This window comes from Cavia porcellus, unplaced genomic scaffold (assembly GCF_034190915.1).
Source record: "Cavia porcellus strain 051 isolate PalLab524CR breed Dunkin Hartley unplaced genomic scaffold, mCavPor4.1 scaffold_12, whole genome shotgun sequence".
In the NCBI taxonomy this organism is placed as follows: domain Eukaryota; kingdom Metazoa; phylum Chordata; class Mammalia; order Rodentia; family Caviidae; genus Cavia; species Cavia porcellus.
This window is the reverse complement of record NW_026947495.1, coordinates 61,327,080-61,338,735: the sequence shown is the minus strand read 5'-3', so window position 1 is coordinate 61,338,735 and position 11,656 is coordinate 61,327,080. Positions and strand designations below refer to the sequence as shown.

Here is an 11,656-nt window from a genome sequence, read left to right as displayed (position 1 = left end):
TCAAAAATTGGGTCATTCTTTATGTACATCATAACAGAGGATTTCTCATAAGATCGATTAAAATACATGATTAAAAATATGTTGTAAGATCTGCTTCTGAACTGTGACAAAGAGCATTTGAAGATGGGGAAAAACCAAAATGGTTTGGGTTTGGGAAGGAGACTTGGTAAGACTGGTAGGAGGCCTGGGGAACCTGAACAGCTCCTTTACCACGTGTAAACACGAGACATTCATTCCACACTGCTTGCCCCTCTAGCTACCGTTAAATTTTTCTCCCTTCATTTGTCTCGGATAATGGTGCTACATATAATTATATCAAATTAAACACTTTTCCTAGAGTAAAATACCCATGCGAAGGTGGAAGTCAATAGTAGACAAAGAACAGTCAAAGAGCCAGAGTATCATAGATTTTTTTTCAGGAATTCAAGCTTTCTTTTGGAATCTAAAAATTGTGTGTAAGAGTGCAGGGTTTCTATATTTTTAATTTCATTTTATTTTATTTGGTAAACTTATTTTTTTTCTGATTCTTAGGAGCAGGAGCTATGGGGCTGTGGAATGAATGAACTCAAAGTTGATAGTTCTCAATTATTGCTTCATATGAGGTGAAGAACGTGAATGGCATTTAGTTCATCAAGAAACGGGACAATAATGAACACTTAGGGATGGAAGAAAGGCAGAAGATGGAAACTACTGGCTCTTGAGTACCAATAATTTCACCAAAACTAAATATGGAAAAAGAAGGGGGTGGAAGACGCTGGTACACAGATGGAAAATAAGACCACCCCTTCCCAGGCTAGCAATGTGGACAGGTAGTGGGGGAAGACATCGCCAGAACAACACAGAAGGTGGGATGGTTGCCACGTTTATGTCTTCCACAAGTTTCATGCATTGAAATCCTATCCCCCAAAATGGTGGTATTGGTAGGCGGAGCTTTTGGAAGTAATTGCCTCCTGAGAGTGGAGCCTTCATGAATAACATTAGTGTTCTTATAAAAGAGCCCCAAGAATGACTCCTTACCCGCTTTTCCATGTGAGGAAACTGTACAAAGGAAGCATCTGTGAAACAGGAGGCAGAGCCCGCTCACCGACCAGACCTGCGGGCACCTTGCCCGTGGAGTTCTCAGCTTCCAGACTTGCGTGTGAGAAAGTTCTCTCGTGTATGACATTCAGCTGTAGTAGCTGAATAACTGTGGTGGATGGAGTGGGATTTTCTCATTTTCTTCAGGTGCAGGTCTCAACCTCTGTGCGAGGTCTCCACACGTCCAGTTGGGACTGAGAGAAAACTGCACATGGGAGCTTCAGGGGACATCTGGACTCAGCCCAGTGAGGCCTTGGGAGGTAAATGAAATACAGCACAGTGCTTTGGAAAATAAGAGCTGGTGGGTATCAAAAGAGTTAAAACATCTCCTTCAGGATGAGGAATGGGGAGGGAAGGATAGCCCCTGAAAGAGGAGAAATGAATCTTTAGTCTGACATAGCCTTACTTTTAGAAATAAAAAGCATGTTCTTGGGAGCACCGATGTTGAAGTTGGAAATATTTGTTATTAAAACTTTGTTAACTACACCCTGGAGTACGTGTCCATCTTGGTTTCTGTAGAAGGATCACTAATACCCTCACTGCAGGCTTGTTGAATGCTTTAAAAGAGATCAGGGTAGTGCTTCACTGTAACTATTAGTTAAACTTAATAATAATGGAGTAAAAGCTTTATTTTGCAGTAGGACTCTGATAAGCACCAGCTGCAGAGCCTTAGGCCAGTGAGCTCATCACTCTGGATCTTGGTTTCTTCATCGAGGAGGTAAACAGGTTGGTCTACTCTAGGCTTTGGAGTGGGGCTTGTCATGAGCACAAGCACAGGGGAATCACCTGGGATCTTGTTCAAAGGTCAGTCTGGACTCAGCAGTCAACAGTGGGGCCAGAGAGTCTGCAGGTCCAGAGAGTTCTCTGGTGCTCACAGGAAGGGCCATGAGTTGCAATGTTTCACCGGCTAGGAGTTCACATAAAACGTAAATCAAAGTCAAGCCTGGGCCTTTGAGATGAGGCAGTATCTCAATGCTTGGAGATCAAGGCAGTGGGAGCTGAGTGTCAGAGAGGGGGAGTTAGGCTCAGGGAAACCGGTGAGAGTGGCCAAGGGCTGTCAGAGGGAAGGTAAGTATGGAGTTGGGGCTGGGGATGGAAGAAAATCACAGAGGTTGGACAAGGTAGATTTCATCTAATTACCTGTTGTGAGTAGTCCCTATCTGGGACTCAGCAGAACAATACAAACCTAATCTTTAATACTTTTCAAGGAGAGTCACTGTAAAATTTTAGCATTTCTGGATTTAATCCATTACAGACTTCCATACTTAATAAAATTACAACAATTCAGCAAATGACATAATTGCCCTAACTACTGCTTAATATAATTACATGTGTAACTCACTGGAACATACTATTGCATTCTATAATATAATTATGACATATACTGTTATAAAATTTCTTATCAAATGCATGTAAGGAAAGTAGTTTACATATTAATCACGTATCAGTGTTTCCATCTGAGAACGTTCTGATTTAACAAACTGATAGGAATGTAAACATGTTTTTCGGTCAGTTAGGAATGATAGAGGGAACCAAAGTGAGGGAGACCAAGGCCAGTGTTTCCCTAAGGGAGGCCTGTGGGTCACCTGCCTCTGAGTCCCTGGGGGTAGCTGAAATGCAGTTACCTTTCTATTTATGTCGTTCTTTGTTGTCTCGCTTTTTGGATGATTTCCTCAGGGCAAACTCCAGATCTAATGTGGGGATTTTTTTTTAGGACTTTAGCGTACAATGCAAAAAAGCATTTCAAGATAGTTGTTTAACAGGGAATCTTGTCTTACTTGCTTTTCTCATTTGTGAGACAAAATACCCAGCACCCAAAGTTAAAAGAGGAAAGGTTTATTATGATTCACAGTTTGTAGAGGTTTCAGTCTGTAATCAGCTGGCTCTAAGGCAGGGTGTGATGCAGAGGGGCATTGCTGGGGAGAAAGAGACCACCGCAAGCAGGCAGGAGACAGAAAAGCAGTGGGTGACAGTGAGCGAGCAGCAGTGAACAGCAAGAGCAGCCCCCTTCCTGTCTCTGTGTAGGGAGAGGAGTATATACATTCACACCCAGAGAGGCTCTCTCCACCAGGGCATGCCAGACCAATCAGTAGACTAAGTTAGTAACCTCACACCCTTGATCCCAGCATCACACACTAGATCCAGCCACCCCTGAAAAGCCTTACTCATGACCACATGAGGCTTTGGGAGGATGAGTAGACTTAAACCATAACAAGTCTGTTCTGGTTTTTTTAGGGTTGTCTACACAGGACCCCCACGGAGTCCCTTCCAACATGGATGGAATCTGTCTCAGCCTGGTTGGACAATACCAAGCCTCCCAAGGTGGGCAAGACCCCTTGTACAACTTCCTCCTCTTTGGCACATGAGTGTTGGTTTCTTCTTTTCTTCAATCAAAAGAAGCGGGGGCAGTGGTTTACTTGGTCATAGGCAGACACCTAAGTTTCATAAGCAGACCAGAAGTTGGTGATGGTGGATACTTGTTCCAGATTGTCTGCGACATTGACATTGTGGGTGTTTATCTGTCACCTCTAGCCTATCATAGCATGATGAGAAAAAGCGGCACATACACCATGACGGAGTTAACAGCATCTGAGTACTTAGTATCTCATGGAAACCCTGTTTCATGGCACCAGCCTTACAGATGAGGAAACCAACTTTAGGAAACACTCCTTCTCCTGGGGCACTCACAGTTAGTAATCAGCAACCCTAGGGATCTAGGAATCCAGTTGAGGCAGAGACAATAGAAAGAGAAATCTTTTTTTTTTCTTCTGATCAAATGTTATTGGTACATTTTAGGTACACATGATGATCACATTCCTCGTAGAGAATTTGTACCTGGACCTTTTCCCCATTCCTCTACCCTTCCTTCAACCTTTCCTCCCTCCTTCTCTGCCTATTTATAAAAGCTTTGTCTCCATTTTCCCTTCTTTCCTCTTTTTTGCTTACTTTTTCTTTCTTTCCTCTCTCCTCCCTGTTCCCTGTTCCCTTCACCATTTAAACAAACCACAGTGTTAATAGTGCTGTTAACACTATTTTGTCTGGAACATGATTTTTTTATCAAGCAATTCTTATGTGCTATTTAATTACAAATTAATTATAAAATGTGGTTTCCAAAAATTAAACGAGGTTGGAAATTCCCTTCTAACTCCCAGTAGTGTGTGTACGGGTGTGGTGGGATCCGCTACTCATGTGAGAAATTGCTTGGGTTTTTTTTTTTTGTTTGTTTCTTTGTTTTTGGTCAAATTTGGCTTCTGAAGAATTTGGAGACCCGTAAGAAATGAGAACCAGGGACCTTTCAAAGTATGATTGCTTACTTTTCAATTTCCATCTTTCAAGTAGTCTAATACTTCCTGGGACAAATAGAGTTTACTATGAAAATGTTTTCTTTGAAAAGGCAATTTAAAGAGAAATTTCTTGTAGCATTCATTTATGAATTCATTGTCAACAAATTGCATGCATTTATTCCACTTGCCCAAATAAAAGTCAGATAAGGCTCAGAAATAGATTTCTTGGCAATTTCAGTTTCTGAGACAGAGAGTACAGTAAAGAGTTATAGATTCTTTCATTCTTGTTAGCTAAAATTTGAGTCCAATAAAGGGGTATGAGGAAACTTTTGGGGTGAGGGATTTGTCCTCAGTTTGTAGTGATGGTTCTTTCAGTATATTTATATTAAAATGTGTTAAATTTCACATTTTAAGTAAGTGCAAGTTTATTGCATGTCAATTAAACCACAGTAACAAAAATCCAATAGACAAAAAATTAAATGAGCCAGCATCCAGTTTATTAACTTGTTGAATTAAGCTGAGCCCTGCCCAATTACACAAAACTCATCCAAAAATAGCTCAAAGAAGAATCTATTAAAAAACCATAATGAACCTCAAATGAATCTTAGTGTTATATAGGAGTAAACACAACAGAACTTGATTACCATACAGAGTTTTGTTGAAATTAAGGAGGCCTACGGGGAGTAGATTAAATTATACTACATCTGATCTGATTTCAAGTGAATTTGGTTCTTAGCAGCTATTGACTCACATCTGACCTTGTAATATCTGTGTTAAATTGAAATTAAGCAGAGATACTGTAAAATCAGTGATAGATCCACTGAGTTAATAGAAAAGGGAAGGGCATAATTTCTCTCTCTCTGGGAAGACATGATTTTTTGTGGTGGAATATTTTGCTTAGAATTTCTCTTCGCTAATATTTCTCTTCTCTAAGCTAAATATTCCACTTAGTTCTTTTTATATTGATAAAAGGTGTTAGTACAAAAAAATGGATAAGTCTGATTTTGTGCTGTGAAAATTGAGGTCTGTGAAGTGTTCTGTGTTTCATGACCCACATGTACACCTTCATTTTCAAATGGCTACACCCAAGACTACAGCATTCTATTTCCAGGGATTAGAAATGCCTACGAAAATAACAAGTGATATGTTTTCTAGCACATGAACTAGGCTATTTTTAGTTCTTTACCTGGATGTAGCTATCTAATATTTCTTTAGATGGAGAGCTTAATTTGGAGGATGGGAAAAAGGAACAAAGATTTCTTATCTGTTTTTTACAGATGATCTCTCTCTCTTTTTTTTTTTTTTTTGTCTTTTTCCTTTTTATTGGTACTGAGGATCGAACTCACGACTGCCTACTTATAAGGCAAGCGTTTGTGCCACTGAGCTAAATCCCCGGCCCCTACAGATGATCTCTTGACTTTAGCAACTTTCAAGTCACAAACAGGTCACAAATAGAACCCAAGCCTTCAAGTAGTCATGTCTACCATGTAACCATTTGGAGTAATAAAATGAAATAATCAATTTGTTTACAAAACATGAGCTGCTGCTGGCCTTTCCCGAAATGTGTCCCCCTCGAGGTGCACTCTTGGTACTTAATGCCACCAGGGATGACCAAATCTGGGCCCAGCGTGACCAAAGCAAGTGTCTCTGAGAGCAAACCCCAGTACTTTGTCTCTCTACTTGACTACAATTTGATGCCAGGCTCTGCCTGTGTTCCTCATGACCCCCCAAATCAGTCATTTTGCTGTCCTGCAGCACACAGGTGCCTGCTCCTGCCTGGGGCCACCGCTACTCTAACTCTCCACTGAGGACCTTGGGCTAAGCGTGACTTCTAGCTTTCCTGAGGGCAGGCAGGTAACAGACCAGACCCGAGTTCTGCCTGATCCTCACAGGTTTCCCAGGGATGGGGTGACCCAGTCTGCACTCAGAACAAGCATCCAGTCCACTTCCAGCCCCAGACTGACCTGGCCAGCCCTCTTCATTTTCTGCCTCTGCATGATTGACACTGGGGAGGGAGTCCCCAGAGATCTGGATCAGCACTCACTGTGCATTTCCCTGTCCAGCCTCAGAAAGCACCCTGTGGGTGAGACTTTCCCCACCGCCCACACTGGGCTGCTGCTGTGTTCCTAGAATTAGCTAAGCAGGGGATCTGACCCACAAACGTTTAATAATTTAGCCTCAAGTCTCAGCTTCCCAAGAGGAAGTGCCCGGACAGGAAAGACACAAACCTCTCCCAGGGCCTAGGAGCTCTGAATCTGGGTGTGGGGACAGCCTTGCTGATTCCCTAGGTGAAGAGTACTGGCCGGAGGCTCAGCCCGCCCTCGCAGATTGCTGCATTTGCCTGGAAGTGTGGCTTTGAAGGGCAGGGCAAATACTTGAAGGAGACAAGAGTGCTTGGGCCTGTGTGGTGATAAGGAAACAAGCTGGATGGCTTGTGAAATGGAAAAATTTGTGCTTAAAACTCTTGGCCAGGCCCCTGCTCAGCTCTGCACCTAGGAATGTTAATCATCTCATCCCCCTTCAAAGTCTGAGGACTCCAAGATAAGAGTGAGTAAAGTAATCTTCAGGATTTACGGGAACATCTAATTGCTAGCTTTTACAATGTTCAGTTTCAACCCCCGAAGCGATGCACAGAAGTCTCAAGTCATTTTCTTATACCTGCGGCCACCTTGGATTCCAGGAAAAACAGAGCCCCACAGACCACCCTATGACAAGATCTCCTTGCAGGGGGCGGGGGCAATTTTTCCTTGATGGGAACTGAGGCTCTCACCCCCAAGGCAGTAGCTACCAAATCATGATGGGAGCCAAAGCACCCCCTCAGGTGAGATGGCCCTGCTAGTACCTCACAGAATCAGTCCTGTGATACTGATCAACAGGACCTGACTTAACCAGGATTACCTGTGCTGTCAGCTATGCAACCCTCCGTGATGCAGACCCCAAGCCTTCCCTTTGTTCCTCGTTTCGGTAAAACCCCAAAGTTTGTGTCAGCTCCTCAGATCCCGATGTTGGCCCTCCATCTGTGTTTCACAGTGTGGCCATGCTGATTAAAGATCCGTCCTGTGTTTCCCCACTGTGCACATCCTTATGGGGCAGGTGGCCCTTCCTGGTCTGTTGTGACCCCAGGAGCCAGAGGTTTTGCTCCAAAACTCCTGTAATGATGTGATGTCATTTAAACCTTTGGACAGCACGGCAGGAAGGTTTGTTCCTCAGGTAGGGGGGAAGGCAGGACCGGTAGTTGGCCTTTGTTTTTCTCATTGGTTAAGACTGAGGGTTAGTGTTTGTCCATAGGCCTGCGTGGCTCCCAGTTTGTGTTCTCTCCTAGTCAAGAAGGCTGCCTTCTGGGAATTGCATGGTTAAAATAAAGACTTTCTGACTTTCAGCCTAAGTGACTTTCCTCATGGTACGGGAACATGCACGTGCTCAGCCCTGCCCTGTATGCATGCACCCTTGTGTCTTAAGTCTGCCTATACTTATGTCTTGAAGATCTTCCTCGATTCAAATTTTGATTATTTCATTTGAATTATTTGGAAATCACAAAACACTTCAAGAGTTCTCCAACTTAAAAATGCTACTAGGAAGCAATGCAACACAGAAAACAAAAGGATGTGCTTTAGAGAAAGAGCTGGGGTACATTAAAGTATGATTAGGAGACAGGACAAGCGAAGTCAGCACTGGCTGTGGGTGAGTGGCTGTAATATCAGTGACTCAGGAGGCTGAGGCAGGAGGATAGTAAATTCAATGCCAGCCTGGGCAATTTACTAACACTCTGTCTCAAAATAAAGAAGACTGGGGATGTAGCTCAGTGGTCAAGATGCTTGGTTTGATCCCCGTACTGAAAAAAAAGTCTTGATAGTCAGTGGAGCTTTAATTCTAGCAATGCTTATTAAATGCCTATGGTGTGGTAAGTGTAATATTTGTTTAAAAGCAGAGTTCTGCAACCCTTTGCTTCTGATCAGCACTTGGTAGAATGAAAATAAATTATATTTGCAGCAGTTGGTCAAATTGTGAACAGTTTGGATTGCAAACAGAAGTGTTTGGCAAAATTTTGTATTTGTCTGCAGATTTTGCACCGAGTGACACAGAGGACTGTGACTCTCACTCTCACACAAACAGGAACATGAATGTGGCCACAGAATGTGGAGTGAATTACGTTCATGAACGAAGATATCTCTCTCTCTCTCTCTCTATCTATCTATCATCTATCAATAATCTATGAGAAGGAAAAGGAGAGAGGAGATTGGAGGAGGGGAGGGAGAGAGGGATGGAGAGTGTTTTTGGTTGTTTGTAAAAGATGATTGTTTTCCTGCATTGGAAACTTTTGGACTGAAAGTTAGAGTTCAAAATGTGGCTCACACAATAGAGATTTGAGCTTTCTGTAACCTAGCTGGACCCCAAGTTTCAAGATATGGAGGATAAACTGAAGACTTTTATAGGTAAGCAGATGCAACTCGAGACCATCTTCATAAGTGGAATAAATCAGACGCACATGTGTGAACGTCGTATTGTTCTGGTAGCGTGAGAACCTGAAGTGAGTAAATGAGATCCAAAATGTACCGCAGATACTGTGAGCTGGGCAAAGAGAAAGGAAAGAACAACTGGGATGGGGAAGGAGAAAAGAAAAAACATATCCATGCACAAGATAGTTAAGATAGGACACAGCCAGATCCTCTGAGTTCACTGAAAAGCAAGACTTGTGCTAATATTGTCTGGACAAGAAATATATCACGCCTACATCTTGTTCTCTGAATAACTACTACGAAGACAACAATACACATGGTATTAATTATTGTAACTCTTCTATGGGTACTGTTTTGAAATTGTTATTTTTATTTTTTTCTCTTTAAAAAAATCCAAAATAATTAAATGTCTCCTCTCTTTTCTCCTTGTTGACATTTTTTAAATCCTGGGGCTGGAACCCAGGGCCTTGCTCATGCTAGTTAGGCCCACTGAACTACACCCCCAGCCTTCTTTTCCTTATTTTTGTCATTAGAAAACTTGAATATACATTATTATATATAATGTGTAAGTATATATTATATAATGTATAACAATATATGACATATATATATATGAAAATAGCTTGAGTTCATGTTCAGTAGCTTGCTTCTTAATGAATGTATTTTTCTGGTTGCATTAAACCCTAAATTTTATCCCAAAGTCTGATTTTATTTTTTGGTATGGAAACAAACCAAAAAGCAAAAACACAGCATGCTGTGGTACCCAAACGTAATTCATTTAACTTTCACTAATTAAATTTTGTAAATTTGCTTTGCATAATGTGTTCAACTCCATTATTAATGAGAAAGGTAGAAGGACTGAAGTAGAGCCAAGAAGCGAGCGCTGTGGGACGTGTGTGTGCATGTGTGTGCGTGTGCACGCGCGTGTGATGTGTAATTAAGGGACAGAGGCGGGGCTGTCTGGAAGCCCTATTGGTAAACAAAGCCAGGCTCAGGAATCGCCTGGGAAGAGGAAGGGCCTGGAAAGGCTGGGCTCCGAGCGGCCCCTCGGCTGTCCAATGAAGTGCTTGTTATCAGAAGGAAATGTGTACTTTTTGAGGTGAGATCGGTTCTGTGCCCTGAACCGAATGATTTTTCGTTTTTTGTTCTGATAACAAGCTGGCGGTAAGCTTCACTGAACTGAGAAATTGTAAACTCTTAGAAAAGGCTGTCTAAAGATAACAATTCAATGTTTCTTGGTAATGTATTCTGGATGAATCTGATAATTTAAAGCCCACTTCACCAGAATGGGAGTGGTGCTTGCGTCCTCTTTATCTTCAATTATGTCTAATCTGTTTCTAATTCAAACACTGTGCTCTGTTGTCAGATCAAATATAGATTTTAAATGTTTTATGCTTCTCCGCTGGGAAGGTTGAAAATGTATGCGGGCTGTCTGTCAGGACTGTGCCAGTTGAATCCAATAAAGTTTTAGATAAATTTAAAGGAAATAAAAGAGTACTTAAAAATGAAATGATTCATGGTTCATGAGATGGAACATGTTTAATGAATGGCAGTTTGGGAAAAGTTATGGGGGAGTCTCTATGGATCACCTGCTTCACCTCTGCAGAGCTCTCCTTGAATAAATACACTGTGGCTTTCAGCATTACAGGCAGGAATTCAGAAACCAATTTAAAAATCAAATCATCGTTGGCTTGGATGCAAAAAGAGCCTCATAAGCATATAGGCCCAGGGACTATAATCCACGATGTCTCACTGCACACGAGGACACTTCCATCTCTGTGGGCAGATGGGAAAACATAGTTGCAGTTTTCAATCACTGAATAGGACGCAGTTGTCACTGTTAATAGAATTCCTTTCTCCGCTGATTTATGTAGATGCGCTCCAAGGTACCTGAGTGCTATAGAATATCAAAGCAGAATCATATTCCAAGATAATACTGGGCATCCTTACACCTGACACCCAAGGCACCAGTGTCAAGGTTGTATTTGTAAAAATACTACTGTGATAAAATTTTTGAGATCCCTTCTTGGGTTTATAAATTTAGGAAAAGCAGGAAAGAACTGTTTTCCTGGGGCTCAGACCGTGTTTCTGTCTTACAACACTGCCATTTCATAGTCACCGGGGCATAAAGGTGAAGGCGCTGGGGCCGTTTGTCACTGCGGAGATTTTTCTTGGGCTTGCTTCTAATCTTTTTTGGACTGCCAGCAGGCACATCTCTTGCTGCTTTGTGTTGTGTCTCCTGCTTATGGTTTTGGAAGGATTGTTCTGGAGTGTTCTTTAAATGTTAATTACAGTTTGTGCTTAAAAGGAAAAGGCTTTGAAGTTTTAAAACCATAATCCTAGGTCCCCATCCTCTCCTCCAAATTTATCTTAAGTGCAACGATGTTTACAACTGGGGATTGAGAATAGTGGGACTAAGATAATGGTAGGATTAATAGTGGGAGGAAAAATAAAACCAAATTACTGATCTCTTAACTCACCTTGGCTTGACCCATTTACAGAACTGACATTAAAAATCCAAGAAAAATGCATTTTCTTCACGGATGACCCCTCTTGCACCTTCCTTCTCTATGAAGTCTTAAGGTCAGATTCCTCTAAACAAGCAGTATTTCTTTTTCTCACCCAGATCATGGGATACAAGAAAATTCTCTCCATTTGTTTGCAGTGGCGTTTCCCTCTTGCTGTTTTTGGGCTCATTTGTGTTTCCAGGGCCTCTCACAGCCGGTCTCCTGTGCTGTAGGAAGCAACTCCAAGCTATGCTGGATCATCCCTCTGGGCATCGCTCTCACCTTTGTACCTGGGATCACCTGGCATCACAAATAGAAAGTGAGGGGGCAG

The 11,656-nt window shown here is 42.0% G+C and overlaps 1 long non-coding RNA gene across 2 annotated transcripts; it reads left to right on the top strand.

Moving 5' to 3' along the window:
* Positions 1 to 1,707: 1,707 nt before the first annotated feature.
* LOC134478209 (uncharacterized) lies at positions 1,708 to 10,258 on the top strand. 2 transcript variants are annotated; one of them, XR_010050694.1, is made up of 3 exons: positions 1,708 to 1,803; positions 3,313 to 3,399; positions 8,423 to 10,258. It is a non-coding gene; the product is annotated as an uncharacterized LOC134478209 (long non-coding RNA). The 2 variants fall into 2 exon arrangements; XR_010050695.1 differs by lacking the exon at positions 8,423 to 10,258 and adding an exon at positions 3,874 to 4,614.
* The last annotated feature ends 1,398 nt before the right edge of the window (positions 10,259 to 11,656 follow it).